This window comes from Zootoca vivipara, chromosome 7 (genome assembly GCF_963506605.1).
Source record: "Zootoca vivipara chromosome 7, rZooViv1.1, whole genome shotgun sequence".
In the NCBI taxonomy this organism is placed as follows: Eukaryota; Metazoa; Chordata; class Lepidosauria; order Squamata; family Lacertidae; genus Zootoca; species Zootoca vivipara.
The window spans coordinates 32699720-32727645 of record NC_083282.1 but is presented as its reverse complement, the minus strand read 5'-3'; the positions used below and the strand labels follow the sequence as shown (position 1 = coordinate 32727645).

The 27926-nt window shown below is 42.0% G+C and overlaps 1 long non-coding RNA gene across 1 annotated transcript in view; it reads left to right on the top strand.

Annotated features, from left to right (window-relative positions):
- The window catches only part of LOC132592434 (uncharacterized), an 83424-nt gene that overhangs the window by 941 nt on the left and 54557 nt on the right, over positions 1–27926 (top strand). The gene's annotated exons all lie outside the window — the stretch shown is intronic.

Genomic DNA, 27926 nt, shown 5'->3' with positions numbered 1-27926 from the left:
CTTCCCAGAGAACATGTGAAGGGGTTGTATTTTTTCCTTTTTCTCCAGCCTTCCTCTACTTTATCAGCAGAACCTTTGGCATTTATGTTTCGACACTCAGACCTACAGAAACTCCCATAAATGGTTGCTGGCACAGTTGTCATCATCACAGCCCCAATGATTTCTGACATATTACATGAGATACCTTTCGGGAAACTTGTGCATGACGGGGAATCCATAAATCCAAATTCAATTAAGTCATTTTTGTGCTGCACATATTCACCATACAGTACATATCCAGCTCTTTTATCTTGTGAAAGGGAAGGTAGAGGCAGGGAGACAACAGAACCACAACACTTATAAAAACGACTTGCTTACAGTCACTCAGTAATTATTATTCTAGCATTGCCCTAATACATTGTCTTACAAATGCCAAGGCAGGGAGATAAGCGTTTGCCTGTTGAAGGTGAAGAGCTTTGTTCTGTCTTAAATCACTGCTATTTTTTGCCAGTGTGCAGTGTGGGATTGTACTGGAGACACACTGTTGCTATTCCCTTCCTAGCCCCCGCCTCGCCTACTACATACAAGTCCTCTCTTTTTAAGGGCATTTCCCCATTATTTCAATCATTTATATCTTTGAATGCCTGACATTTTACAGTGCCCAAACCCCACGTTTCAGTGGGCATCAGTAAATCATCCCCCAACACTGTGTCTTCCTTATACACTCTTCCATACATAACATCAATCATTTTACCATTTCATAGGAATAAAAAAAGAAAGAATGTTTTCTTAACTGTGTCTTGCTTTATTGGCCACATTACATAAACAGGATGATTTATGAAGCAGGAAAAGGAAAGAAGGTGGTGTTTGCTCTTATGCTTTCTTCTCCCATCTGTGATTTTTGTCGTGTCTTTAGGCTTCATGGAAGCACCCTTGCACTAAGTTAGTATAGCAGCATGTGCAAATGTCTACACCCCTCCTTTAAGCTTTCTGAATGTTTGTGAAATGACTGTGCCTGCTTTAAGCTATGGTACAGTGCAGATAACCTGACTGTTCTACCGGTACAATATTTGCTGCTTTAGGCCATTGATAAGAATGGGCATAGTATGGGTTTCCTATACAAGTTGTGTCTTTGTCATGGAAACCAAGTTAACAGACATTAAGCACACCCTTGCCTCTCCTCTCTACCCCCCCCGCCCCTCTCTCTCACACACACACTCACAGTTGCTATGGTGGCACAAGATGAATGATCTTCCCTGCAGTTTCATTGATGACATACAGCCCTGTAATGAACTGTCAGTTCTTTTGTAGGGTTGACTTTTGGGGATTCGTAGCTTCTACTGATCCAAGGCCAGCAAGTGTTCCCCTCTTTTTTTAATGAACTGTGGCTTCTGAAAAAACACACACACCAACCAGCGTTTGTGGGCAGATAGAGAACCAAGCTAAAACACATTACTTTTAAGTAAGCTATAGACCTAGGTAGGCTAGACAGTGAAAACAAAAGTGGACAAGAGCAGAAATAAGTTGCGTAACAACTTATTTTAGTATTTTTATTTGGGTGCCTGATATCTCTGTTTGTTGTTCAGCATTTGGACAAACAAAGAAAAGAATGCTGCTTTCACACTGTCCCTTCCTTCCTTTTACTTTACTGCAACTACTATCCTCTAAACTAATTTCTTCTGCTGTGGTGTGCCTCTGCTTGCCATTGGCTTAAATTTGGTAGCTGGCCATTTTGGAAGCTACTCTTTGCATGCACCAGACACAGTAGAATTCTCAAAATGGTGGCTGATAGGCACCAATGGTGCACAGCAATAGGGGGGGGGGAGATACAAGAAACAGAATGGCATTGTTGACCCGGGCAATTGTGAAACCATGGGTTGGAATCCACTACAGCAACAGCATGGGAAGCTTAGATCTGAAATTATGAAGCCTTCTGCATGATGCTAGAGCTTCAAGGAAAAGACTATTGGAAGAATTCCATCTTGTTTATCCATGTTACAGTAGTAAAAACTAGCTATCATGAAGACCACCCCCCCCCAAAAAAATCTGGGCTTCCTCTGCCTTGAAATCCTACATTCTTAGAGTAGAAAATCAGGCAGGATATTAACACTTTCCTTGCTTGGTTTGTGTATAATTAAATATTCAAAGTTATGGACAAGTAATCTTGCAGAATTAGACTTCCCTAGCTGCCTGTGGCCCCTGTAGGGCTGAACGTATTTCATAATGAAGAGGCGTACTGGGGAGTAATGAATAGAGGTATTGTGTAGAATGGGGGGGAACCTGGCAAACAACTGTATGCCTACGCTGTAAGGTTACAAAGAGACAGTGGAGAATGGGACTTGGCTCACGCTCAGGTAGAGCTTTTCTTTTCCTTTTCATTGAAGTTCTTTACTGATAACTTCTGCATTCACATGCATTTGAAAAAAAGCGTAATATCAAGGACTCCGCATCTTTGCAAGGAAAACAATATGCCAGGAAGCATTTCAAAACACAGGCAGCATCTCCTGCAGAAGCTTGTTTAGAAAATAGGTTTGGCTAAACAAAAGCCTTGGAAATAACATAATCAGCACTGCCCCTGTTTGGGCGCACGGGCCGAGGGAGGAACAATTTGTCAAAGATACACACTTGTAATGTTCAAAGAAACAATTTCTAGCAGAGTGTTATCTCTTGCAACTCCTCTTTTCTATCTATTGTTTGCTATATGTTTTTGTTCAAGAGAAAAATTAGGTGCGCTCTGGAGTGTTTGCTTGGTCTTGAATTTCCCCCCTGTGCCAAGCTGTTTAATTTATGATGCCCTTCCATAAGAAAAAGCATCCTGGAGAACACTGTACACACTGTAGCAGAATATCTAATTTATTTATCCTCCAACCAAGGCCCTAGGTCAGCCTTCTCCAACCTGGTGCCGTCTGGATGTTGCTGAATTTCACCCCCCCCCCCGTGCTAGCCATTAGGGATATTATTACTATTATTACTATTATTATTAATCTCCTTCCACATCTATGCCCAATATGATTTACAAACGTACCCTGAAAAAAAAAGATGAAATAATGTTTAGAACTGTACAAAAAACAATGGAATGCGGGTTTAAAAGCAACACAAAACAAACACCTAAGGCAGAGAGACCTTTTCATCTAGCTGGTAAAGTCTGTCGAAACAAAAACGACTTCAGTTGTTTCCAGAAACTACAGATAGTGAATAGACAGTACAGCAATGTCCAAAGGCAAGCAGGATGGGGAAAGCTGTGCATGCATTATTTAATTGTTGCAGTCACTCAGCTTGTTGATTAAGGTTGGATATGTGGATTCCTATACCAGTGTTAACTAGGGCTATTACCTGTGAAATGGCTTTGGGCGCCAAGAGAAATGTTCTGAACATGTCTCTGGACGTTCCTTCATCCAGACAGTGGCTGGGATACAAAGAGCTCCCTTAGGCATGTGCATGCCCAGTGGGATTTTCCCTTTGAATGGCAGTCTGCTGTGCCACATCACAAATGCTTTTTAAACTCCCTTCAGTTTTCCTCAATGCAGCATGGAGGGCTAATGGTAAAAAAAAAAAAAAAAACCCCACACCACATTTTTTTTTCCGAAAAGGAAAAGGAAAGGTACAGTTGTATCAACCCACATGCACAACTTACAAAATAAAGCAGCTGACAAAAACAAAAACATTGGGTTGTATCCAAAGGTGCTTTTCGACCCATTGAAAAGCTGCTTTGGATTTAGTGGAGAAATCTAGGAAGTCCCTCTGTTTGTGCAACCTCTTGTGTAAGACATTGCACTTTTGAATGGGCAACCAGTATGAAAACTGGAAACACACAGAAAAATCTTAGCTCTAGACTCCCCCCCCCCATGCTGCACATAATTTTAAAAATGTGTTTATTTTCATTTTTATACTTCCCTTCATCCTTCAATCTCAGGGTGGTTCACAGCATAAAAATGCAATATAAAAACACAAAATACATAATAAAAATAAGAACCAAACCAATAATCCCCCCTCCCAACAACACATGTATTTTGTCACTTCTTACTTGCCCCAGATCTCCTTGTGATTCAGTGTACATGCAAAACTACCCCCCTCAATATCTATTACTCACCTACAATTGTAACTCACCGTGCAGTCTTATTCATGTCTGCTCAGAGGTAAGTCTGAGTTAACATCTTACTTAGTTCTGTGAGGCTTACTTCCAGATAAGGGGTACAGGATTACAGTCTTTGTTTCCTAGCTGGAAGAAATTTGCCCTGATTTATATGTGTATGTCCAGATATTATGGAATAACAGAATCATAGAATTGTAGGGTTGGAGGACCACCTTTTAACCGCAATGATGCTAATATTTTACAATCTGTATTCAGTGATACTGGACAACAGCTGGCTTGCCTTTGTTGATTACAGTTACTGTCTGAGTCGTGAGATCATTGTACAGTATGGGGAAAATGCTTCATTTTTTTGTCATATAGAGTCTTCAAAGTTGTTTTTTAAAAGAATTTTTGCATCATCATTGTAGAGTTGCACCCAAAAGTCCCATTCCTTCCACCAGAAAAAGGAAACCTGTGGATGCACCCCAGAGTGCTTCTAGCACAGGCGCCGCTTGAAATTTTGAAAAAAGTGTGGAGCTATTCTAGAAACCTGAACTTGTGATTACTTTGTTTCCCAACAACTTTTGCTTCTCTTTGTTTTGATGTTTCTGTGTTTGTAATAGGTTTTGTTTAGATAGTTTTGGCTGGATGTAGAAGCAGGCAATCCTTCAGGTGCTCTGGAACCAAGCCGTATGCATGGTTTTTCTGGAGTAGCACTTTGAGTTGTACCAGGAAATGTATTGGAAGCCACGGAGGAGCACCATATGTTTCCATTACACATGCCCAGTTAGCAGTCTAGTTGCAATATAACATCCCATTCATTGCAGCCATCTAACCTGGAGATGAAATAGTTCTGTAGAAACCAGGCCTTCCTTTGCAGTTGGTTGCCCAGCTATAATAGCATGCATTTAAGTCATGGACTGGTGCTAATCCAAGTATTACAGCTCAAAGTTTCCACATGCTAGGAACTGAGCATGCTAGGAACACAATGACTTCCTGATCCACAGGGTATCCCTTTACTGAGAAACAGTTGGCTAGAACAACATGATGTTGCCAATACTGCAATGTTTTCATCTAGAAAGGAAAAAGTAGCTTTGTAGCTCGGCGGTAGATCACATGTTCTACATGTAAAAAGTCCCAAGTTCAATCTTTGGCTTCTCCAAGTGAGGCTGGGAAAGACTCCTGTTTGGAACCATGGAGTGTGGTTGATAGTCATTATAGGCAGTACTGAATTAGATGAACCTATGGTTTAATTTGGTACAAGCTATCTTCCTATGCTGTAGAATCACAAAATATATTGGGTAATTACAATGGGTGTAAAAAAGAGAAATCAATAATTTACAGCTCTCCACAGGCATCTAATTGCTCTGGGGAAAAGGGGAGCACAAGACTACATTTTTTTAGCTTCAGTACAGTGGACAATTCACTAAGTGATAAATTACAATGCTGGACAGTTTAGTCTGTGGAATACTGGTCATCTGTACATTTGCCCTTGTGGTGGTGTGGAGAATCCTATTATACCACCTAGAACTGACCAGAAATCAGGGAATGCCAGGAAATTCTAAGGTTTTCTTTACCATGTAGGCAGAAATTATAGACCACCATCTCATCATGTGGTTGTTCGGGTAAATGGTTGTCTGTGAAATGGGAGAGAACTACCTGAGTGCATGTAAAAGGGAAAAAAGTGCACCTATTCATCTTTGAGTTGGTGGACCTACTCCAGAAAGTACCATTGTTCTATATGGCAAGTTTCACAACCTGCGTTAAGCATTTCTCAGCTTTTCTAAAAAGCGTTTTGCAATGTAGGATAGGTACAGAAAGGAAGATTGACTTCAGGGGGAAAAGAAAAGAAAAAGGTCCCATTGTGCACTTCCCCCTATGCCTCTCTCTGGATTGGAGCGCAGTGATTTTGAAATAAACACCAGTATTAGTCAGGGATAGTCTTTTTAATTTTTTTTTAAAGAAAGCTCTTTATGTAATCTAGCCTTACTGATTGATTAATAGTGTTCCCTGGGGTGAAGTCTTCAATAGGCTCTGTTTGAAAAAGAATTGTTAAAAGCTGAAGAGCTACATTATATACTTTATAGGTCAAAAACAGCACCTCAAATTGTTCTCGAAAGACAATAGGAAAATAGTGCAGAAGCTTTTGGCGGTAACAAGCCTCCTGTAACCAGGTTCCGCTAGGAGGTAGACCGCAGGAGTCTGCCTCAGTTGGCAATATTCATCTCTTATTGAGAGCAATCATGGAAGATGTGTGATGATCAATTTTACATGTACCATTTACAGTGCTTTTGAGCCTCATTGCACATAAACCATGCCTTTTGAAACTGACAATGTTTTCTCTAGCTTTAATTTCAACAGATGTTAGAAAGGGGCAATGGTAGAATTGACAGTGCAGCAGATTCACTGGAAACCAAGTGGTTAGATGTTGAAGGAAGTGGTGATGGGCGGGTGGGGAAATCATGCAAAGGAGGGGGTAATACCTTGTCAGACTGTCACCAACCATGCCATGAAGGTACTGGTAGTTGTGGGCCAATATGGGTCTGCATTTGAGGTAGCCAAGTGAAAAAGTAACTGGAACTAGCAAACATCTTGCAGGTGGAATATCTATCGCTCTTCAAGAAAAGGTGCCAAAGTGACCTTGAGTATGCATTCTAAGAGACTGGATCAACTTCTCAGATCAATTCACTGTTTATGCCAGCATTGTGAATGTTATATGTGGGAAGAAATAAGCAGCATACTAAATGCTCTTTCTGCAAAGAAGTATTATGACGACATGAATTGCTGCAGCTTTGACCATTTCCTTTTTATCTCGTTATTTCCGCTTATTAGCCCTGTCTTGAACTACTATTGTCATTGACCTTGATGCCCCCAAATCTGTGCAATCCTATGTATATTTCTCTACTTAGAAGTCCCACTGTGTTTGATGAGACTTGCTACCTAGTAAGTGTGAATACAATTGCAGTCCAAAATTATTTCAAGATGCAAGAACTACACTCTCTGTCAAACATGCCAGATGATAATGTCAGTTGAAATCATCCCATTTCCAGATAGTGGTATTCTGAGATCTAAGAAATTGAATGAGCATATTAAGTTTTCCATGTAACTTACGAGGATTAATTCCAAATTAAAAATAAATATAAGCAAGCTGTGGGCCAGCCTCTTTGCATAAATTTGAAATGACCACAGCAACCTCAGATGGCCTCAATATTTCCAGTCTGTAGGCACTGGTCAAGTCAAGCTTCTCTAAGATACTTTAGTTGTTGCAAACAAATAAACACAACTACAAAAAGGAAATAAATTGAAAATCTGCTCCAAAAGGAATGGTAAAGTGTTTAGACCTCTTTGAAACACCCCGTCAATACCAGAGTCTTTTCCTATGAAAGTTTGTATTTGTTTGCATTTCATATAAATCAGTTGACCTGGTCTCAGCAGCACTGCCTTTCAAATTGTTATATTCATTTCATTCCGAGCTTATTTCTTTCACAATTGGTCTCTGAGGTTTTATTTGCTGGTTCATTTCTTTCAGCCTGCAGCAAGCTTTGCTCTCTTCACCCACCCTCTGCTTCACACAGCTCTTCTGGGTCTTCTGGTCTACAAAAGGTCAGGTTGTAGTGGTTTGTTTTTAGATTTGGGCGTTGGACTGTTTCCTATTTGTGCCATGCAAACCCAAGCCATTCATTTCAGGAAGAATGCAACACCCTGTAAAAAGGAAAACCTACACAAAAAATACTGGAATGCCCTGAACAACACTCTTTAATAGAACTGTCCTTGCCTCATATAATGTACCTGCTTCACATTCAGAAATGTTCATTGGCAAATATAGCAATAATGGACACGACCAAACATTCCACAGCTTTTTCTTCCTCTCCAATGGCATATTAATCTTCTCCTTGTTTTCCAATATGATATGCATTCATTATACACCAGAGAAAATGAGTTCAATTTAGCTAAGGCTGCAAGGATTGCTCAACTATATCAATTAAATGGTGCAATTAACTGAATAATTTGTATATCAGACATTTGTTAAGTGTGTTCAAAGTCTATTCCTGGGCTTGTAACAGCAATGTGCAGTTATTCATGGCATTCTTAAACAAAGGAATGTGTTGATTAGTTAGAGAAGATGCTCCTCTTTCAGTTGTTAATACTGGGCCTTATTTCAGTTGCCAGCTCATACTCTGGAGAGTGCACACAGTTCAACACTGCCGAAAGGTGGTGAGACCTCTTGGCTTCTCCTGCTCTGTCTACTCCATCTCTTTCCTCAGCCTCTTCACATGCAAAACAATAATCCTGGTAAGATATGAGGAAAAGAGCTGAATAGGAGAAACTTGTTTTTTGCTTTTGCACCTCTTAAAGGGTCAGTGTAGCATGCTTCTATAGGCATGATTGCTCTGTGACCATTGCAAGCTGCATTGTACCCAAGATGCAGTGCAAAGCTCCCTGATGCAGCACCAGAATTCTGCCCAAATGTTGATGCTTTAACAGTTATATCCAAAGGATTATGCATAAAAGGAGCTTTCAGTCTCCCCATTTTGGTAGCAGTCCCCACAAAGACACCTCTGCAGTTTAGAGGGCACATGCTTAAAAATGCATGTATTGGTGATAATAACATTGAAGATTGCATGATTATAGTAGGAGAAATTGCTTGCATTGATGTGTATATGGGGGAATCCTATCCAAGAGTTTACGTCACCTCTCTGGACCAGAAGTGGGATAATAGTTAAATATTGGCTCCTGCCTTTATGTCCGCCTCCCACAATTGAATTTTGTCAGTGCGGGAGGTGTGCCAGGGAGGAGGGATTGAACCCATCTTCCCTCATGCAATTTGGTTGTGTATGACTCTGTTGTTGTGGATCTCTATTGATCTTACATACAAAGCTCAAAGGATGTGTCCCATTGAATCCCTTCACAAAGGGAATGAACATAAAAAACAGTATTGGTAAAACATAAAGAAATGAAACTAGAAAGATAAAGCCAAATTCATGTTCCAGACTCATGCTGTTTTCATCTTTGTAGGTCACCTGTGCTGCAAAAATCAAAATTTATACATAGTTGTGTAGGGCAAGGAGATACCGGGGGGGGGGGGGGACTTGGTGAATGAAATTAAAGGAAAATGGATAGCAAATGGATCTATACTGTGAAACAAAAAGTACCACCTGGGTCAAGCTGTTGTTTCATCTACAGCAGCTTGAACCAAAAAACAGTTCTTACCCAGGTTCTGGGAAAGCTTGGAATGTGCGAGTGTTTAATATATGTATGAAAAAAAATACGGAATGATGAAACAGAGTTTTACTGTGTTTGATAGTAAACTCCTAGGAACTAGAGCATAAATGTTTGCAATACGGTTTGTTTGCCTTTAACACACACACACACACACACACACACACAGAGAGAGAGAGAGAGAGAGAGAGAGAGAGAGAGAGAGAGGGAGAGGGAGATGCAGATGACATTTAGGGTGGTAGAAAAGACAAAAACAAAGCTTAAACAAACTGTCAGGCTCATTGACCTTATCTGCCTTACAGTACTAAAAACCTAAACAAATGCGCAGAGACCTGGGCAGGTCATGGCAAGAGAACGGACTTGCCTCACTTGCCTTGGTCTGTTTGAAAACTGGCTCAGTGAATCTTCAAGAAACAAGGCAAAGCCTGCAAAGAGCATTTCTTAAGCTGGGTTTGTAGACAGTGGTGAATTCTTAGCACTCTTGAAAACAACCAGAACACAAGAACTTGGATGTCCATTTGGGGGGACATGAAAGGCGTTCTAAAGCAGATATTGACACTGGTAGCCATAGGAGCTAAGGCTGAAGCTGATAATGGCTTTTCAGATATGCAATCCAGTAGATTTTGTTGAGCACCTATGCAAATCCCACAGCATGTTCTGCATTTGTAGACAACCAAACCCTACCACCAGATTTGGAAGGGCATTCAGTCTCATTTTGATTCAGCATGTGACTGGCCATGTGTTCCTCTTAGTAGCATGCATGGGCTCACAAGCATTATGATGCTTTTCACTGCAATTCATGTACCGCATCCTCATCTTTGACTGTTCAGAGTGGCATCAAACTTTCAGTTCTATACACACTTACTTTAGAGTAAGCTCCATTGACTTCAGCGGGGTTTAGTTTTGATTAATGAGCATAGCTTTGGTTTGCCCTACCTCCTGGAGCCTGAAATAGCTTTGAAGATTTCCCAGCTTCTTTGTTTTTCAAGCCCAGAGATGTTCTGATTCATCAGAATAACCAGAGAAGAAGTTTTCAGGGAAGGAGAGAGGAAGAGAATTTTGAGGCAAAAATAACAAAACATCTGGAATTTTTACTGCTCTGCATTAAAATAATACATGAGAGAACATGCTGGTTAAAGCCTGAGCTTTTTAGATAAAGGTCACATGTTGAACGTTTGCGTAAATTTGCCGCATAGATTGCTTTGACATGTCACATTCTGTAAGCGCAGGCTTTCCTGTGGTGTTTCAGAGCAGCAGATACACATGCTCAGCCTGCCCAGCTATGGAGCATCATTTGCCTCTTGTGAGATGGTTAACTTAAAAGCACAATGCATTTCCATTGAACTGAGAGTAGATGATTTTTCTTCCTTTTACTTTTTGGCCTTTCTAAGGCAGAACTGCTTTACCTAGCCAAAGATACTATTTTCTGCATATGCGGTTCAAGGGTACATGGGCTTTCAATGCCCTTGCTCTACTTCTGCTTATTCAGCACCCATTTCCCTAACTTTTTGAGAGCTTGTAGGAGATGAAGTGAGTGAGATTACTTGGAACACACAAGATGCACCTACCAGACCCACCAAATAGGTTGTTGTTTTATCCTTCTTTCATTCCAAGGAGCTGAAAGCATCATTTTAGCCATCACAGCCTTATGGCACAGCTGGCCAAATACTGTGATTCGTCCAGAGTTTCCTCAGTATGCATGAAGAACAACCACACTTACCTTTTGCCCTGCTCTTTCCATTCACAGCTTTGCACTTTAAAGCTCCGTGTCTGAGCCCCTGCCCCCTTTTCCCTGTGAAAACTCGCTCTTTAAAGCTGAATTGGAGCAAATGGCTATTTGGGTTTTTAATGGATTACCATTTGGTCCGATTCAGTGTTAAAGAGTGGCGTATCGTGGAGCAAAAAAGAAGGGGGGGGCCTGAGACACAGAGCTTTAAAGTGCGGGTCATGCCTGGAAAGTGCAGAGGAAAGGTGTGGCTAAGCCCTCAGTCCTGTGCATGCTATCTCACAGAACTCAATAAGACGTACTATTGAGGCATAGCTGCCAAGTTATCCCTTTTTTAAAGGGATTTTCCCTTATGCTGAATAGGCTTCCTCGCGAGAAAAGGGAAAACTTGGCAGCTATGTATTGAGGTGATATGCATAGGACTGAGAAGTTAACCTCTCTTTCTATACATGCAAATAGAAAATATCCATTTTATTTAGTAGCAAGTGTTGGGAGGGGATTAATGGCAAGTGGATGGAGAAGAGCGGGATTCAACTATACATTATCTTTAAAGCATCATTTCATCTAATGGGCATAGGTTCAGTTTTTTTTAAGCTAGTATTTGCATGGGGGAAGTGGGAATCCCCCACTGGTGCCAATGGGTAATTTCCTTCCAAATTAAGAAAAGCACCAGCTTCAGCAAAGGAATTTTCCCTAGGACTGCAGTGGAGGAGAAAAAAAGTTAACTGCTCCTCTCTGTATACCCTTATGACCCTATTAACTACCATTCATCCCTCAGCTGATGTGATTTGTATTTTTATAAAATAGAAAATCTGCACACTAGATCAGGCATAGGCAACCTTGGCTCTCCGGATGTTTTGGAACTACAACTCCCATGATCCCTGACCACTGGCCCTGATAGCTAGGAATCATGGGAGTTTTAGTTTTAGTTCCAAAACATCTGGAGAGCCAAGGTTGCCTATGCCTGCACTAGATGATGCAAAGGAACATTTAATATGTAGCTTGGTCCTCAGCTGCATAAGTGTCTTCTGCCTCTAGTTAAGGATTGGCACCGTAACCGTATTTGTAGAGGGGTGTGTGTGTGTGTGTTTGTGCTTAAATTAATAAAATCATTTCTGGGTTAGGGATCAATTCCAGAGAAAGAAAGGTGTTTGTGGGAGATGGCAGTGTGAGAGCCTAATTGAACGAGACTGAAGTTCCAGGGATTTGTAAGTGGAACAGGTGAAAATGGCAGTGGCGATAATTTAATACTAATTACTTCCATCCTAGCAACTGTCTGCCAGGTGCTCTAAAGAACAAGAAAAGAGAGCTAGGCATGCACAGATCCCTTGCCCAGCTTTTCCTGTCAGGACAGGTTTTATTTTTTGCTCACTTTCCCCATCATTTCATTTATTCATTCATTTATTTGCTTCCTTGTTTCCTTAGTTACATTTATATCATGCCTTTCAGTCTAAGGCCACTTGCTGTCGTGTTTCATAAAGCAGATGAAAAGAAATTAAAATTACCTATACGAAGCAACACCACAACTGGATCAACACACATGAAAGCAGAAATGGAGGCACAATAATAAATAAATGCTATGTTAGTTCATTAGTCCTATTCTATAAAAAAGGGGCCACCTTTTTAAAAGAGAAAAGGCCGGTCCTTGTAGTCCCTGTGATTACTTAAAACAAACGAGAATTTTGGTTTGATTTCTGTCATTCTGTGACTTGTTTTCATGATGCCTCAGTGCAAAGCCTTAACACAAAGCTCTTGCAGTGGAAGATCCTCAGGGCATAAGAGAGGGAAGAAAAGAAGCAATGTGTCTGGTATGTAAAGAATGTACCCTGAAGGAAGTCTCTCATTAGAAGAGCATCCATGGAAACATGGCATTGAACAGGAAGTAAAACCCCAGCAGCCAAGTTGAAGAAACCCCTCTTACCTTTGCCACACATGTTAAGAGGCTTCAGTCAATAAGCATGGCTGCTTTCCACAGGCTTTGACTCCAGCAAGACGGAGTGCAGAGCAGATTGTACCCATGTCTGCAAAGTAGGTGGCAGAATATTGCTATGGGGAAGGTGACTCATCCTTGCGTAAGAGTCAGCCCATGCTCAGCATTCATCAGCAGCGCAGTTGGGCGTCAGCTGATAAATACTGGGCACAAAGAAGTATGATATTGTCAGAGCTGCCACTGCTACAATGTTCTCTTTAAAGCCCAGCACAGCACAGTGACTGCAGCTCTGGACTTGGATGTGAGAACCCTCCATTCATTTTGCTGTTCAGCTGAAGCACACTGGGGCAGCCCTGGGCAAGCCATGGTTTCCTGCCCTACTCTGGTTGTGATAGCTAAAACACTGTTTCAGTGCTAAGGAAGGAAAAACAAAGAAGTGCCTCTGATATATAATCCTCTATCCCTTCATCTTCTACAAGTTCTCCAAAAAATAAGCAGAGGAAGAGCTGCGGCATGTGGGGTTGGCACTGTTAGAAGCTCGTGGATGAGCCCTGGGATGTCCTAACTTTGCTGCTCCATCTCCCCTTTCTTCTTGTTGCCTGGTGAAGTGTTGTTGTTCAGGGATACGGCATCTGCTTTGCATGCAAAGGACCCCAGTTTCAGTCCCCAACATTGCCAGGAAGTGGTGGGAGAGAACCCTGGAGACCTGCTGTAGTCAGCACTTGAGTAATTTATAAGGTGGGTTTCCGAATCCAGTAACAGAATTTTTAGATCAGAATTCAGAATTGATATATCTGTATTATTATTATTTTATTATTATTTATTTTTTAAAAAACAAAACAAAGTCTGAATACCAGGAATTCAACGTAGTGCTTATGTGATCACTCCATCAGTACAAGCACTGCTTGCCCTCCATGTGCTGTTCTGGGGGTTTGACTAACCCTGCAACCTGTTTGGGATGTGTGCAGGGGTTGTATGGAGCAAGGAGAGGGAAGGGGAAAGCCCTATAGCACAAGTCCTTGCATGGGCCCCATTAGATGAATCCACCCCCATTTTGGGGGCATTTTGATGACAAAGCTTGGAGCAGCCTCACTGATTCTATGCTGTCAAGGACCAGGGCCGTCTTAAGCATATCTGGCGCCGTGGTGCAAAGATCCCTCCAGCGCCCCGCCCCCGTTTCCCAAAGTTGTAAATCTGCTATAAAAATGCTCATTTTTGTGTCTTAAAAAAATCTGTCTAGCAAATTTGTTGGTCAGTGAGGGGGGCTGTAGCCGAAGCCGCTGAAGTTGAGGCGCTTCACCTGCTGCGGCTGCGACAGGGGCTTTGGCACAGCCGCAACAGGCGCTTTGACACCACTGGGAGAGGACTGGTGCTACGGCTCTGTGAAGCGCCACTGCAGCTGCCGCTGCGGCCACCACGAAGAAGCAGACGGGCTGCAGGAAAGGTGCGGGAGGCGGCGACTGGCTGGCGATGCTCTCCATCTTTAGCGGGGCTGGTGCTGGCCATTGGGCGGCCGCAGGGACGAGGAAAGGCATGTGGCTTTTGCTGGCTTGAGGCACGGGAAGGAGAATTTGGTTTATTTTTTTTAAAAAAAAGAGGGAAAAGAAAAAGAAGGGAAAAAAGGCTTGCGGGTGTAGAGAGCGAGCTCAGATGGCAGCGCTGGCTTTGCTTCTTCCCCTTTCTTTGGAACCGAGGGAGGCTCACGGCGCTCGCGTGTGCGCAGCCTGCTTCGCCAAACCTCTTTTGCCAAAAATGTCCAGAGATTGTGTTTGTTATAAGGGGCAGCCAGAGCTGGACTCGCTGTTGTGCCCCCCCCTCACACCACGGCCACCGCCTTTTCTCTTCACACCCCCCTCACCCCCGCGCTTACGCTCACTCGCGTCACCTCCTATCGCTGCCTCTTCACACACATCCACATCCACACTCCCTGGCTTTGCAATGAGTGGCCGCGAGTCGGGGAAGTGCTGCCCGTCTTTTCATGGCCGGAGTTGGTGTTTGTGTGTCTCAAGAAGAACTGCTTGAAACGGGACACACGCCCAAAGTGCCTCCGCCTCCACACTCGCCTTTGAACGACTCGCTGCTGCGCTCCTCGGCCAATCAGCGCCAAGGGAGGGGGTGCACAGGGCAACACGGGACTCCCCCCCTTTCGTTTATTATTTCCTCCCAGGAATTGGATTTACGTTTTTGACTGTGTGATACGCCGATGCAAGGATCAAAATGAAACATAGACTACTAACATAAGAGCAGTCCGTTCCCATTTTGTTGAAAGGACGCCATAGGGCTTAGTGACTGGTTGAGCCCCACCAGCGCCCCCGAGAGGCCGGCGCCCTGGCACAATGCGCCACTAGGCCCTATGGGAAAGCCGCCTCTGCAAAGACAACGCAAGAGCTAAAGATTATAGCATGACAATTAGACCTTCTCAATCTATTTCCAGGCCCATGCAAAAAATAAAACAAAAACCTAAATCCAATGGTGTGTCCAACTTCGCATATCAGATCATGTAAAGAAAACTTTCTTGGATCTGCAGCCAATGCCCCAATCCTTTCTATAATGCAAAAAGCTCTGTGCCATTCACACTGACTGGCAGGGTTTGAGGCAAAAGTCTCTCCTATCCCTAACTGGAGATATTGGGGTTGGGCCTGGGACCTTCTGCGTGCAAAGCAGATGCTATGGCCCCTCTCCTAGTTCAAAGATGCCCTACAAGGAATTGATTTGGCTCAACACAGTTCAGATCATGTCATCTGTTCCAGGGATAATTGAACATGTGTTGTTTACTATCTCATCACAATGGAAACCTGAGAAATGGTGCTTTTGTTTATTTTCTTCTCCATGCTCCCCAGGTGATGTGCAGGGCAGCCTTTCTGAACTTGGCACCCTCTAGATGTATTAGATTACAGCTCCCACCATCCCTGACCATTGGTCTAGCTGGCTGGGACAGATAGGAGTTGGATCTCAACAAGATTTGGAGGGCACCAGATTTGGGAAGGCTGAGGATGTATTATCCTATCACAGTTCTGGCATGGACTGAAATGTCCTAAGCACTGAACTGTGAAAGGGAAGAAAAACTGTTAGCCTCTAGGACAAAATGGCAATATTTAAATGCGTCTCTGGTGCATTGCCTGTGAACAAACATGAAACCTTAAATAGCATACTTAAGAAAGGTTTCATCTTTGTTTTTCAAGAGAATGGCCATAGGAGCTCCTGCTGCAATGATTCTATGAGCCAACTGGATCAGTTAAGCGCGCTCCCCACCGCCATCAATTCTGGTTTTGTCGCTTTGTAGGGATATAAAAGAGGAACAGAGAGCAAAAGTACCAGTTGTGCTTTTCCAAGCAGAGCCACGATGAAAGTGGTTTAACGGGGTTCAGGCGGAGAGGGTGTGGCAGCTTGCCAGTGTTTAAGCCAAAGCAAACTGCTGTCAACATGGAAATGGCTGAAGAGGCTGACCTCATGCCTCCAAGGATTAAGCTGAAATCTTGCTGGCGCCATGGTGGGAATATTGAAAGGAGCTGTAATCCTGCCAGTTTGAATGAGCCAAACTGGCAGGGCCCATGCGCACAATCAGCAGCTAAATGGGATCTCTCCCCCTGCTCGCCCCAATATTAACAAATGAGTAGAAGCTGCTTAGGGCTGTAAGAAAAAAAGATGCAGGCAGCCAGGGAAGGGGGGGGGGGAGAGAGGCCAAATTGCCTGCTACCTGGAAGAGCGCAATTGTGTGAAGGCTGCTGTTATGAAATTGCTGCGCCAGAATAATAGGTGAATTGTTCCAATGCCTTCCACTTCTCCTGTGGATTAACTGACTTTACATTATTTCCCAGTGATACACGCTGTATTATTTATTGCCATAATCAGTAAGATCCCAATGCCATAAATAACTCGGATCCGACGATGTGACTTTGCTTTATGGACCCACATTAATGGCTTAAATTAGATTTCATAGGAAGCAGCTATTGCTTTGTGTCTTCCACGGAGATGCTCAGATTTCCTTGCATCTCAACTCCGGCCCTCCGTCTGTGAAATGTTTTTTTTAATAGAGAAAGGAGCAGAAATCCTAAAATATATTGACTTTTGTGAGTACAATCAACCAAAGGAAGTGTATTACAAGAGGGAGGATCACAGGCCATTTATGTTATGGGGAGCCACTTCCCTCCAAGGATACAAATGGGTGACCTTTACTTGCAGCGTTAAATGCCCAGGGGTCATTTGTGCAAGACACAGGGAGCTTTAACTGGAACAGGCCAATCTCATAATGGCTGTGTCAGCTGCAGCAGGGCAAGAACAGGCTTGTGCTGCAGCAGTTAAAATAACATTTTATGTGATGTTAAAGGTGCAGAGTCACACAGATATGTCCTGCTTGCCAAATAAATTACCCCCAATGACCTCTTGGCTCCACTTGTTGCTGGCACAAAGGGCTATAGCTAGGGATGGATGTGGGGAAGGGCTTCCTCCCCCAGGGAAACCCCAGACCCATTCCTTGAATTTTCAGCTCTCAGTGAACTGGGTCCTCTGAAGATCCATTTATTTGAGCAGACCTTTAGAGGATATCAATGATTGACCTGGTTGTGGTATTGCTGTTATTGCTTCTGCTGGTTTCTTGTTCTTCTGTTCTTCTGTTTTGATTTGTGGCTGATATTGTCATTCCCGTTGTGTTTTATTATACCCTACCCTGGGATCACTACTGCGATGAAGCGGGTGGGGAATAGCCATGTCTTTTCAATAAGCCGGTCAGTCGGTAATAGTGGGAAAGGAATTCTGAGGGTTCCAACAGTGTCTGAAAATGAAAGGCACCAAGGCTCAGATTAAGTTGGCAGCCGTGCTTTGCTGCTCTTCCCATCCCAGCCACTGTAGGTACTAAAGGGGGGAATCGGGTCCTAGTGCTGGAATGAAGCTGAGGATTTATTCCCTTGTATCATTCCTAGAAATTGTGGACCTTGATGCCAGTGCTACTCCATGTTAGAGAAGAAAATCAGAGGCAGAGCTAGACAGGCAATACCCAGCTTGGACCAACACATCATAATAGAATGATGTTGATGATGACATAATAATAATAATACTAAATTATTTATATGCCACCCATCAGACTGGGTTGCCCAAGCCACCCTGGGTGGTTTCCAAAGATTAAAAAACAGTAACACATCAAACATTAAAAACTTCCCTCTACAACGCTGCCTTCAGATATCTTCTAAAAGTCAGGTGGTTGTTTATTTCCTTGACATCTGGTAGGAGGGCGTTCCGCAGGATGGGCGCCACTACTGAGAAGGCCCTCTGCCTCACTTCTTGCAGTGATGGAACCACCAGAACGCCCTGAGTGCTGGCCCTCAGTGTCTGGGCTGAATGATGGAGGTGCTCCTTCAGGAATGCAGGGTTCAAAGCTGTTTAATTAATCAACCTGGCCCAAGTGAAAAGACAAATCACAAGAGGGCAGAAAGGTGCCTACCATGATATCCTAGGGGATGAAACTTTCCCTCCTGATGTTGCATAAGTCTAGTTAAAATTTCAGAAGGCACCTGTCCTCAAATTCGTCTACGGTGTGAGTGGAAGGCAATTTTGTGTTCTTTTGTGAAGCTGTAAAGTATGTACACCTTCTGGTTCTCTCACAGTATGTGTCAGTCTCTGAAAATATATAAAGCAAAAATGAAAAAAGCAACATGCCTTGAAAAGGTGATGCAGACATCATGAATGACTTCAGCCCTGCAGCATTTAAAAAGGTATAATGATCCGTAGATACTGCAAACTATCATTTTATGCCTATTGTGATGATAGTAGGGTTTCTAGTCTACACCAGTATTACAAAGAGGTTCTGCCATTACGCTGTCTCAGGAAACCCAGTTGTCGAATAAAGACAAAAAAAGCATCTTTCTGTCTCTCTCTCTCTCCCCTCTCTGTTCCACAAGTTCAGAAGGCAATGTCAGTAAAAGTTCTGGAACTACGGAGGTGGGGGATTCTTGCTACCTGGGATTGGGAATGGAGGAGAAATTGGTTTGGTCTGGATTTTGATACAAATCAACTAAATTTTCCAGTCCCAGACATATCTGTGGATTGAATGCAGCTTTTTAATCAGATTGCACACTTCTCTGATTTTTGCAGTGTAGTTTTTGTTCGAAATGCAAACAAAAATGCTCACTTCATTGAAAATATGGATTCAAAGTGCGTAATTTAAGGGGAAATGCATTGAAAAGCACATAAAAAGATGTATTTTGGGTAAACAATGGTTGTACTAAATGTATACAATTATTTTGGGTAAACAATGGTTGTACTAAATGTATACAATTAAAGTGCATTATTTTGAAAAATCCTCAAAATCTGGAGCATAATAGACTGAATGCACACAAAACTTAACATGGAAAGGAATTAAGCTGATCCATCACTAAGTTAAGAATAGACAGTGAAAGCTTAAGTTAACAATTTATAAGACTTGGGAGAGAATCAGTGTATCTGTACTAACTGCTTTTTTGAAAATAACTTGAAGTGCTGCAGATAATATTGATCTGAACATTAAACTAGCAATGTACGAATCTGTAATAGCAATGGATGAATCTGTAAATCTAGGTTTCTCTCCGTTTTGTCTTTTTCCCAGTGCTGACTTTACCATATTTCTGCATCAGTTTGTGATTTTGTTTAAAAAAAGCCCTCATGAAAATATATCAGTATTTTAGTGTGCATTTGTCCTAATAGAAGCATTTCTGCAAATACATTTTCATATGTCACTTTCACTGCTATATGCAGTTTCATGCAAACATTCCCCATGTATATCCATTTCTGTACACAGTTTGGGTTCAGAGAAATGCGAATTTTGAAGGGCGTCATGCGCGTTGTTTCAGGAAGTGTACATTAAAATACAAACTGAACCAAATTTCACCACCATCCCTCCTCTAAACCTCCAAAATAAGAACTGCCGTGGGAATCTGATGGATTCACTAGAGTTGTGGCAATCTGGAATAAGGCCCATAATGTCCCTTGTGGGTCTGATATTCTGGAATAGAGGGCAATCCTTTAAAAAATAATGGATGCCTTCTAAAGCAGCAATCAACAACCCTGTACTTAATCTCAGATAAGTTTTTAGACAAAGAAAATACCCACAACATGATCGAACAGGCAATGCCTGCACCTTTATCAGATGTTCATTAGCTATGAAGCTCTCTGGTATCATTTGAATGATCATATCTTGAAGTATACCTTTGGCCCCCACAAAAGCTAAGATTTTTTTTTTGTCTGATGAGGTAGAAATTCTTCAAAGCCCATTATCAGTTTGAGCCATTTTACATATGTAAAATGTACCTGACCACAAATGTACCTGACCACAAAACTAGTAAGAACCAGGAGGGGCCTAGCTGACTGCTAGAGTGAAAAACAGCTCCAGATAAGATGCAAGGAGGCCATTGGATGAGTGTTTTCAAGGATTGTGGTTAGAGGAAGAGAAAGTGAGGTGTTGGGGTGACAAGTGGTGGCAGAAAGAAGTTGGGTAGAATGGGTCGGCAACCTAAGGCCCATGGGCCACAAGCGGCTCATGGGGGTCATTTAACCAGTCCATGGACCCCCACCACCCGCTCGGTCGCCTCCCATGCGCCACGCTAAACCGGCACGAAGCAGAGCGGGGACTGCCTTCCGGGACGCTGGATGGCTTCCCATTGGCTGCAGGAAGCTCCTGCAGCCAATGGAAAGCTGCACACGCCTCCTTCACACCGGAAGGAGCGCCGGAAATAGCGTTTGCGTGTTTGCATGCACACACACACACTCCGGCTCACCGTGGTGTCTGCGGGACCATGAACCAGTCCAAGCCACAAAAACTTTGCTGACCCCTGGGCTAGGAAATAGGTGATGCATTTTCTCTTCTATAGGGGTGTGTTAATGGACATGCTCTCATAGACTCTTTGGTCATAGTGTGGCTGGGAATGGCATTAGGCCTGAATCCAGAAACACTTGTGCTACCTCTTAACAAATTGCAAACAGACAGCAAACAGAGTACCTATGAACTGGGGAAACTGCCTGCATGGTAAAAAAGAACCTTGAAGCTGTAAGTTCTGATTCATAAACATAACTTTAATGCACTAATTTACATTTTTCTGGTGGCAACAAATGAACCAAGGACTGCCAGTGATCAGAAGAGAAACACTTTGATTTGCGCTCATCTTGTTGTTTTCTTACCACATTTGAAAGGATTCTGAAGCAGGTAAAGGTGAACATACCTGCAGGAAATATGAGAATAATTTGCAGATACAAAAGAATGAAAATTCAATGGAGACCTCATCCAGTATTAAGCATGTGCTTAAATTTAGGTGTACACCCTGACGGAATCCCCATTTGGCCAAAGTTAAGTGCCCTTAAGGCATATTGATTTCAGTGGGGGAGATATAACCTCATAAACGGATGCTTGATATGGGCTCTTGTAAGAGGTTCCTTACAAAATAACTTTCCTGAAGATAAGGTAAAATTGCCCATAAGTAATTAACTTTAGCTGGATTGGGAAGTTAAAGATATGGCTTACTTCCAGTGACTGCAGCAGAACTTGTTGGTACAGATGAACAAGTTCCATTGGTTTCAGTGGGACATACAGGGCAATTGTAGCCAGAGTCAGTATTAACTCAGTAAATAAACCTTCTGTTGAGTTAACCCATGTATATAAATGGATATAGGATTGCAGCTTTATTACAACTAACTTTAGCTCTCCGTGTCCCACATGGCATTTCTTTCCATTTTCCTCTGCTGATGTTGCCCGTACCACTTAACATGGAAGGGCATTTTGGGCTGACATGACCATTATGCTGGCTAGTGGACTGACTTTGACAGGCAGGGTGTCAAGGCCAGAAGCAAAGACTCTGAGAACAGATTAAATCTAAAGTTGATGAAATGGTCTGAAGTCACTGCTTGGCCAATATATAGAACATTTGAAACTAGCAGAGAAGCTTCTTTTGGATGTGCCACCCACATAGGTTTTCCTGGGAATTTACTTTCTGTCTGTCTCAATTCCCTCTGCAGTGTCAATTTATCAGCTCAGACTCATTAAGAATACATCTGCTCACAGTCTCCTGGGGACTGATATGTCTCAGCATGCAACCTCATTCGTAGGCCCCTACCATAAGCTCTTGCAAAAGCAGCATGCAATTATTAGGACTTTATTCATTTCATACTTCACATTGTTTTGCTTCAGAGTGGCTGTGAGCTGTTCAGTGGGATCTCATGAGTTGAAGTTCAGTGGGCAGGCGAAGCAATTCCTTTCAAGGTAAATGCAGTTGAGGTACCCCAGTATTCCAGAATCATCCCTGCAAGTCATGATGCATCTTTAACACACCTATTATAGTTCACCTTCTGGAGGACTATCCAAAGCACAAGACAGTTGTTCTTTATGGGAAGGATTTGGTTGATGCCTGCCTTCTTCTCGAAATTATATGGTTAGACAATTGCAATTTGTTATTTGTGAGGTTACCAGAGGGTAGACGTCTTCAGCTCAATTTCATTTAGAATACAGCTGTTTCTGATCTTATGGGGCTGACGCTTTCTCAGCAGGCTTGCCTTCATTTCCAAATCTCCCCACAGGCTCTTCGAACAGTTTTGATGTTATGGTTTTGTTAATAAACAAGCAACTTAGATTTAGTGCTTTTTGTTTCATGAACTTTTATTAACTTCCACTTGTTTCTCACTTTGCGCTGGCTGTGGATAACAGCGATTATGTTCCCCTCAATCCCCGGTGGTGCTTTATAAAAAGCTATTCAGGTTTCATGGAACCAAAAACCAATTCAACTATAATGTGTGGGTGTTGTTGTTTCCTTCCCCCCCATGGGGGGGAAAAATACATATGCCATAGAGTATAAAATCTACATGAATTTTTGGGCTGCATAAAATATTCACTAGTTCCAATATTAAGAGTTGCCATAGACAGTTTTGGCAAGGTGTAAATTTTATCTCAAAAAAAGATTTAATTGATGCCCTTTTTAGTTCACCAGTTGTGCCCACAGATCAGAGTGGAGGTGGGTGGGCGCAAGGAGCAACACAGTGTCCCAGGCTCAACTAACCTGGTGCACTAGTGGAAGCCAGTTCCCACTAGGACAATGAGGCTTTCTCCCCTCTCCTCCCTCTGTGTGCCCCTGCAGTTCCTCCAAGTCCATTCTGAATCCTCAGAACAGTGTGCAGGGGAGGAGATGGGGATTGTTCTGTCTGGCAAGCAAAAATGCTTGTGCTGGTGGAAAAATCAAAAGAGCGTGGCATTGAGTTCCAGTATGCACTATGGCTGAATCCATGTCTTTCAAGAAAAGCTCTGTAACTATTATCCACTCGGAAGGGATTCTGTGCCTGCAAATTTAACCAAATTCTGCCAAAAGTAAAGGAGCCATAATAATAGTGAACAAGGATACATTAAACTTTCATTTTCCTGAAGTGAGGCCACTTTCTGAATGGCCAAATCAAGGTTTTTCCTGAATCTAGTGTTCAGTGCACATCCTTATTTGGGGCCATGGCTTTGCAGTCATTTGGGGTTTTTTGGGGGGTGGGGGGTAGGGGAAGTACTAATCTGATAAAGATACTGCTAATGACAACGCTCATATTAGTGGCTTATTGATAGTTGAATCTTATAAAGTCTTGTTTCAGAAATGCAAGAATTGGGAACAATACAGCCAAAATGTTTTATTTGGGCAATACAAATACAATCAAATCAAAAATATCACAGATTTTCATACATTAGTAAGAAGTTACTGTACACTTGAACAGTTGCCATTTTATACAGCTAACAAAGCTTTACCTTTAATAAAATGTATTTTCCTCTCACATAAAATATACACTTTTCACTGACGTATTTTACATCATACAGCTCTCTGGGATAAGAAACATTTCACAAACAATGCACAACAGAGGCCATCTTCTCTAAACCCATACAAAATATTACATTGAAGCGAGAAACACTGTAATATCCTACTATAGGCTGCCGCCCTCAAAGTCATATTCTGTTGCTACTTAAAATACTACATGCATCATAAAATGCTGTACATTGATTGAAGATTGGACACATCAGATTTGCTCAGCACTCTGCATTGTACTTTAGAATGTCAAGCTTCTAGCTAGATCAGTGGCACACTTGCATCTTTCTTTGTGTCCAAATATGTGCAATTCAGATAATGGCCCGCATGTTAAATACTGTGTTTTGGCAGCACAACACCAAGAGTCGCTATTTGGTAACTCTGTGTGCCTTGTAGGCATGCAGTTCTGTAAAAGTTGAAGGCTGATTTTTGTTTGCAGACATTAACCCCAATTCAGAGATTGCTCTATGTAGACATGTGAGGGGCCCTTGCGCATGGAAACACCTTTATGCACACCACAAACCCACAATGGAGCCCAGTGATTAAGGGCAGGAATGGCAGACATAAGAGACCTGCCCTCTGTACAGATAGCTCATTGCTGGATAGCATCACATTTGAACAAAGGAAGCATCATCCAAGGATGGGGAAGCAGGTACACTAGGTCTTAACTCACATGCTTATGTGCATGTACACCCCCAACACTCCTCACGGTATTATGAGAATGCACCTTCTCATTTGTTTCTTGATGTGGATGAAAACACCTGTATCCAGGGTCTGTAAAGCTACATGCACATTTCCATACTTGGCACGAGCCACATGCAAAGCCTAATTGCGCACAAGAATCTCTGGCTCAGGGCCACATGTACCCATTTTACTGAAAACTTCCTTGTGGTAATAGAAAAGTTAGTGTTAATCTTGAAACGTGTCCTTTGCAAAATGTATAAATCTGAACCAGGAGTCAATGGTTGCATGCTGCGGGAGTGAAAATACAGCCTTTATGGTGCCATGTTATAGATTCTGCAGTAGTCTCATGGTTTCCCTTCCTATCCATATAATAGAGAGGAGGGGGGGAAATGTTCTCCCCGAAAACATTCTAGCCATGCTGCAACCCAAAGAACAATAGTAGCAAGCCTCTTTATGCTGCAAGTTTTCTTCTATGCTTTTGATAGGAAACTACCAACAGATTTGGTTTTTTTCCATCAAGTGTCATCCTATTTAAAGAGCAGGCGACAGGAGAAAGTCCCTTGAATCCTGCATGGTGATGCTAGGATTTAGACAAACCCCATGTTAAATTCAATGGGACTTGAATTCCAAGTAAGTGTTTATAAGAACGAAGCCTTAGATTCAGGACAATTTGTGATGGCAGTAGACTTGATTGACTGTGAGTCTCCTCCAGCCATGCATAATGTGCATTGGGGGCAGATTTGAATAGCAAAAATAATATGCAAGTGAAGAGAGCTAAGCCTCCCTCCTCCCATAGCTTACCTAACCCCGATCTAGTGTCTGAATACTTTTTCCATGCTAGTCAGACTCTGACGCAGTGAGTGAGTCTAGCTGAGAGAAAACACCTGGAGAGGTAATGAATAGTGGGGAGGTAAAATACAAGAAGAGGAGGGTTCAGCTCTCTACCATGTGCTCTTTCTCCATTATGGTTGGGCCACAGTTCTCTGTAAGTTAGTTTCAGCATTAAACCAACAGACTTGCCAGCATGGTGGATACTTTGAATCTTAGAGACTCAATGAACCTCAGGTCAAACTGCATCAATAGAATCGTCTCTCTCAGAGTTTATCCTCTTCAGTTAACCAGAATAATTCCCCCCTGTTAAATATGAAAGGAGATTTTCATCCTATGCATTGTATGATAGAGTAAGGAATGATATGTGGATATTAACCAAGAGTTTTGGAAATCTTCTGCAATTACACTAAGCACCTGTTTAGTTTCATGGGATTAACCCCTCCCAATTGCACATATTAAGAAGTATCAATTTAAATGGACAGCTCAATATGCACAGTAGCTTTGTTTCCATAAGATGTTTTTCATTTTGCGTTTCTCCTGTAAAGAATCAGATTTCTAGAGACTTAAGTCCTTGACAACAAGGATATAGCTCCGTTGATTTTTAAGTCCTTTGTGTTCAGTAAAAATGCAGCTTTGAAATCACCATTTAGGAACATTTTTGTATTTCTACAGTTTCCCACAATACTGAACGGAAGTTGAAGAACCACAGAACCTTCTAAATTTGGACTAATACCAGAGTAGTGAATATTTGTCTGTATATTTGCCAGAATATTTGTTAGATTGAGGTAACGGTTTCAGCAAGTGTTAACCTACGTTCAAATATCAAGACTCCTTTCTGACCTCAGTTTCTTATTTTGCAGAGTTTCTTTCTTATCTTGCTGTCAAACTGACTTCATATAGTAATATCCTAGGCATCCTAATCCCATTCCCAGGAATAAATTCCCCTACTAAGATTTCTTATTGTTTACCTGAAGTTACATTTGGAACCCCAGATCGTTGGCATTCAGAAAATATTACTACATCTAAATAAGGCATCTATTTATATTTTCTTTACTATGCTCCAAATAAAAGGTTTCCATTACGTCAAGAGGATATATCAAGAGAAGAATTAAAAAGGAGAAATATGTATGTCTTGCTTAGAAGCTGACTAGAATGAAGGTCAAAGAAAAAGGCAGCGTCTGAACATTGCCCATCACTAAACAAAAGTGTCTGTTGTCTGATGGGAGCAGAAAGGCATGTATGAATAAGGAATGCTCCAACATAGAAGATACAAGATGCTCTTTTACCTCCTGATCTCCAGCATCAGCCATCAATGCCATGAGATTTCTTTTTAGAAAGAAACTGTTAATTTACTCTAGATTCAACATAGAATATAACTCGTAAACAATGTGAGTAAATAAATATAGTGTTTGAAAGAGCACTGACCTGGGTGGGGTTTTTTGTGTGGGTGTCAGTGTTAATTTGAGTCCATCAAGTCCAATTTCAGAAGGATGTAGAGAACAGTCCTTCCGTGTTGGCGATTGATATTTTAATTGTTATCTGATGCCATTGGGCCCATCCTTATCACATACATTTCCCCTGCCTGTGCTGCTTTCACCTGCCATGGTTGGGAAATGTCCTTCACATATCATTTGCCTGGTTGTTGACCAGAAGAAACTGTGTGCACACTCATGTGTATTTACAATTATTTGTGTCTTTCAATCAATGTAGTTTAATTTTGCCAGATACATCATTTCCAGCCATTTATCCAGCACTTGTTATTTAGAAGAATATAACTAGCTGAAGACACATTGCTTTGAAAAAGTCCTTTTCTCCCCACTACCACCACCGCATCACAAAATATATTAGGTGCAATGCAGTACTTACACTGCTCTTCCTTATTGTGAAAATGAATAAAGAAAAGAGAATCAATGTTTGCCATGTACCATTGGGACACAAGTGAATGGAAACGGATCGATTCTCTTCTGACTCTTGCCAAATCAGCCCCATGTGAGCCAAAAGATTAGAACAGAATGAGGTCCAGAGTACTAACCCAAAGTTAATATCACCTTCTGTGCACATAAGCCAGACTACGTGAGTATTCCTGACTCCCAGCCGAGTGTCAGGGATGCTCTGCCAATGAAATATTTGCTATGCAAATATGTACACTGTCTCTTGGGAGGAAAGATGAAGACATGGCATTATATGACCAAGTCCATGTGGATAGAAAAATAACCGAACCTGCTTTTCCCACTGAAAGTGCAGCGTTCTATATACACTATATACAGATCTACAGAATACAACATTGGCCAGAGTGCCCAGCATGCCTCAGTTATATGTGCCATAATTTCATAAAGCAAAATTTCCATCGGTTTGCTCCTTCTATTACTGCCTGTCTCCAGAGAAAGGATATCCAACTTTCATTCACTCTGTTCTATTTTGTTTTGTGATTTGATGTAATAAAATAAAACCTTATTTCCATTATGGGTCATTATTTCTTCGCAAAGACACATCAGTTCTGACAAGTTTCAAAAAGAAATCTTTCTTGATATACCTAAGTGAAGAGTGCCGAGTTCCTGTGATTTGTTTTTTTTAATTTCTGGCTTTTTGCAAAGGCAAAGGGGGGTGGTTGAGGCAAAGACTGGAAATTATTTTCTTTTATTTAAAAAGGGAAAGGGAAAAACCTTGTAGGATAGCATTTTGCCATTGAATGAGCAT